Source organism: Gracilinanus agilis, chromosome 3 (genome assembly GCF_016433145.1).
Source record: "Gracilinanus agilis isolate LMUSP501 chromosome 3, AgileGrace, whole genome shotgun sequence".
Taxonomy (NCBI): domain Eukaryota; kingdom Metazoa; phylum Chordata; class Mammalia; order Didelphimorphia; family Didelphidae; genus Gracilinanus; species Gracilinanus agilis.
The window spans coordinates 638,461,623-638,466,528 of record NC_058132.1 but is presented as its reverse complement, the minus strand read 5'-3'; the positions used below and the strand labels follow the sequence as shown (position 1 = coordinate 638,466,528).

Below are 4,906 nucleotides of genomic sequence, written 5' to 3'. Positions count from 1 at the left end.
GAGCAGATCACGTAACCCTGTTTGCCTCAGTTTCTTCACACCTCAAATGAGCAGGAGAAGGAAATGACAAATCACTCCAAAATCTTTGCCACAAAAGCCCCAAATGGGGTCATGAAGAGTTAGACATGTCTGTGTAAGATTTAAATTAATATCCAATACTTCAAGTATTATTTTTATAAAGTTTATTATCTGACAAAATAGAACCACATGACTAAGTTTTTCTACCTGCTCAAAATCCCCGTTCCACCAAAGCTGCCACCAGAAGGAGAGAAGTGGAACTACACTCAATTTATATCCTGTCTACATCAGCACGTAAGGACGGAAAGTGAATAGGGTGCTGGGAATCATAGTTTTGCTGGGGATCATAGTTTTTAGGGCAACAGATTCAAATCACTCATCTGAAACAACTGAACAGCCACAACATCCTTTATATAACAAAATAGAAGCATCTCAGGGAAGGTAATTGTAAAATGAAGTCCTGTTGAATGGATTCTATTTTGTCATTAGTTTCCATTGAAAAGCTACAGGAAGAGTTGGTCTCCTGATCAAAATAATACCATACTAGGACTTTTTTTTTCTTCTGTTCAAGTTCTCCAAGGAGAACATTTACATTTGTTCATTTTTCCCAAGAGTACTCTAAAGTGTTCTTTCTGCAGAACAGCCACAAGCATGGTCAGTGCTCCCCCAGAATCCAAAGGGAACATTAGAAATGTTGCCAAAGAATTTCACTAAGCTAGTCACGGAGCTTGATCCTGAACTACTACAAAGGTACCAGGGTCTGGCTATTAGCCAGGAGTGACTAGAAAAGCATTCGGAAGACTGGACACGCAGCCAGGAAGCGAGGATAACTAAGGTACAGATTCTGTTGTAGTCAAGGGATTTCTGTATATCCAGCTTTATCTAAAATATCCAAATTCCTTTTAAAGACAGATACATGATTATTTTAAGGGCACTAACAGAAATGCAAGTTTCATTCATTTTTACTCTTTTCTCCTTGGCTCACAAATATACTAAAATACCATAAACATGATTTCATACTTGCTTCAGTAACATAAATAAGATCCATTCCAAATGGAAAAAAATGTAAGATGCCTCTTAATATGGTAGATCACTGCATTTGAATGAAACAAATATTTCATATACCTACAACAGAACAGTTATTGAAAACGCGATAAGTGCTCCTTTTTTCCCCACAAAGAAATTTAACAATAATACACACAATCTACACAAAGTAATCTCTAAAAATATAGTAAGACTATGCCTTTTAACAAGGACTGGACTACTTACTAAAATCTCCTACTATAACTCTAATGGAGAGGTTCGGGCAGCAGATGGTGCCTTTTCCAGAGGCGTAATGAGAAGTTCTGAAGCTTGGGCAGAATTTTATAATTGTAAGATTTTTATTTTTTATCATCATTATTTTTTAATCCAGAATTTAATTTTGGGGATTTTGGGGTGGAGAGGTTTTCTTTTGGCAATTGATTCATATACCTCATTACTCAGTTGTGTATCCTGGAGTGATTCTGGAATTGTTCAAGACCCTTCTCAGGGGCTATTGTGTAATTATCCTAAAATCCAAGGTTTAAAATCTTTTGGAGAAATTTCAGGAAAAGAAACTCACCAACACCTCGAATCAAGAAAGCAGATTTTTTGGGAAAAGATGCCATAAGGATGCCTGTAGAAACCACACACTGCACCAAAAGATCCAGAATGAACTTTGGGATATAATTAACTGAACTGAAGGGGGGTTGAATGTACTTATTCTGAATGTAAACTCTTATGTCAAAGGGGACTGCCCCCAACTGACATTTCGTCAATGTGTCTATCAATCATTTTTTGTTTTCTTCCTCTTTTCTTTCTCTCTTATCCCCAAATTGTTGTAATATTCCCCTTTATAAAGTGCAATAAGTTATGTACCTCTAGTCAGAATCTTTAGAGGTATAAGCTAGTTATGTGAAATAATTCATTGGGGAGAAGAGGCATATAAATCTGGGAGATTTCAACATGCTCATCTCCCAATAGAATCACAGGAGGGATTGTGTAGAGGGAGTTTCATCCCCTTCCCCTCTTGGATTGCTGACCCAGTTCATCCCATTTTTTGCATGCCAGCACTGCATCCATGAATGTAAATAAAAGGGTGTGTGTGGACCCCACCTGTCTCTACTTCCCTGAGCACAGCAGGTGAGGCGGATGGAGAATCCTGCAGGATAAGCTACATGTGGTCAGATTTAGAGTAGGAAAGAGACTTTAAATCTGTGCTTATCTACTTTCTCTATTTCAAGTGATTATTAATAAACTTTATAGAAAAGAAGAATTTGGAGATATTAATTTTAATCTAACAGCAAGCACCATAAGATGCCTGTGCCTGAAACAAACAGCAAGACAAATTTAACTGGGGCAAGCGAAGTGGGTGGGAGGAAGAGACCTTGGGAAAATATGTTGGATCCCAAACATACAAGATCCCTTGGGAGGAGGGAGACACCCCAGGATACCTAGAAGATGCTGCTGGTAAAGTCATCACCTGGAAATGGAGCATAATGTGACTTGAAAGAAGTTCACCTGAGATTCAGGCCAACTGGGGAAGGGAGCTACAGCCATCTGACAGCTTCTGATTTTGACAAATTTTTCTTCCTAAAAGGGGTAAGTTCAGACATTTCTACATACTGAAGGAATTGACAAGCGCTGTCAGTGCCCTCTAAATGTTGGCATCCTGGGGCAAAGCCTCTCTTGTTCCTCCTTAGTTTTAGCTCTGCCTTTGCCTAATTCATTAGGTCAGGCAGGAGAGAACTAACTGAGAGTAAGTCCTGCTAATTGTATCTTCCTTTGTATCTACAGAACTGCAGTTTTAGAAAAGCTTTCCTGTTTTCCTTTAGCAACCTTGTTTGTAGCATGTTACACACTCCTCGGTAACTGTTGAAGGAAGAATTGGCTCTCTGAAAGTAAAAAACAAGCTGCTTATTACTAAGGTCCTACTCATTATACATATAAATGCTTTTCTCTAACTGTATACATATAACTGAGATAACCATGCCAAAGAAGTTGGCTTTGCCTCCCCGAGGCAGATAACCAGCCATAGTTGTACCAGACTCCAGCATCAGAGCTTTAATCTTGGACGCCACTCTGTGAAGTTTTTGTCATCTCTCATCACTGCCGGGGACACCCCTGAGACTTTGAGGAAAGTACCAGAAGCAAACATTTGTGTGTTCAGGCTCACCCTCAAAAACCATTCCAAATTCTTCTCCATTTTTAATTTTCACATAGAGATACTCTGCCAAATCCAGGCACTTGTTGGCATGACTTTCAAATCCCACTGAATCCTTAGCTTTCCACATCAACCAACACTTGAAAATGCCCACGTGGCAGCCACACTTGTCACCGGGGTCATAGGAAACGTCATGTTGCTTATCTTGCTGGAATAGGTACCCCACACACATCTGATTGCATTCTTGGAGTATGGCAGAGCACTGTAACAGAATGCCCATCATCTTGTGAGGGTTCCACATAACTGGGTTGGCTCTTTCTATGCCACTGAGCTTGTGGCGGTGTTTCTGGGACATGAGGAGCCCTCCTCCCCGGGCAGCATCGACATGCAACCCAAGGTTATATTTGTGGCATATCTCTGCCATCTGAGGAATCAGATCAAAAGCTCCATACACAGTTGTGCCTGCAGTTGTGTTGACATAAAAAGGAACACATCCCTTTTTCTTGGCTTTGAGAATTTTTGCCTCCAAATCAGCTGGAATGATTTCCCCCCTTTTGTTGCATTTTATTAGAATAGTATTTTCTGTTCCAAAGCCAAGTGTACCCCCATCTTCTTTATTAAATAGTGACTGTGTTCTGAAGTAAAGAGGACAAGTTTGGAAACAGCAGCCAGACCTTGGGTTTTGCTTTCTCGAAAGTACTTCTATTGAGCAGCCAGGGTGCTATACGTATTGGATATGGCGCTCCCGGAGGAAAATAAGCTGTCGCCATCTTTACGTGGCCATCCAATAATCACCTGCATCTTCCTAAGTACTATTTGCTCCGTGAGGACAAACACTGAAGCAATTTCACATGTAAACATATTGGTGTTGGCAGTTGATGCCAGCCACTCACTAGCTAAGCCAATAATATGTAGTCCAGAAGAAAGCTGGTTGAAGAATCGAGGATGACCTGTCCAAACTCCATACTTCAAAGTATTTCTGCCTTCCATGAGCATCTGCTCTAAGGACTCAGCATGGTCAGATAGCTCTAGGTTGAAGCCCTCCATTCCCTCCAGCAACTGGTGTGGGTGGTGGAAGTCCAACCCTTGGTTGATCTGTCAAATATCTTCCCCACGTAGTTGAGGAGGATCTCCACCACCTCCAAAAGGAACTGCACAGTTGGCTCTTCCCCATTCTTTGCTCAGAGCAGGTCTCTAGCAAATAGGTTGGCAAAAATCTGTCTCAGTTTGGCAGAACTGTGCCTCCCACTTATTGTTCTCGCACGATATTAGATTCTTCGAGGACAGCCTTCCTTGAAAGCAGGCATGGTCCTACTCTTCTCCTCCAGGTTATTGGTCCTCTGCAAGAAGCTACAAATCTGGAGCTCCAGTTTTCTAGTGCATCCATGGGCCATCCTGCACATAAGTTGTAGGATGCAGGTTGGTGGGGTTGGAGTCTGACCCACGGTTGGAAGAGGAGGAGGTGGATGACGAGGAGTAAGAAAGTGTCAAAGATGTCATTCGCTCTGTTGCCAGAGTCCCAGGTCTATCTGCTGTCACAGGTCTTTCACACGGGAAGTGGACTCTTAGTTAAGGAGCCAACTGTAAGAAGAGAGTACGTGTTAAACATTTGGCATCCCCTGGTAAGGAGGAAGAGAAAAGGAGCTTTGAAAACTGGGACCACACAGTAGGGAGCCAGAGGCTTCCCCTTGTACTGGGGGAGTG

At 41.6% G+C, this 4,906-nt stretch overlaps 1 pseudogene; it reads right to left on the bottom strand.

The window, feature by feature from the left end:
* Positions 1 to 2,335: 2,335 nt before the first annotated feature.
* LOC123241976 lies at positions 2,336 to 4,702 on the bottom strand (annotated as a pseudogene).
* Between the last annotated feature and the right edge of the window lie 204 nt (positions 4,703 to 4,906).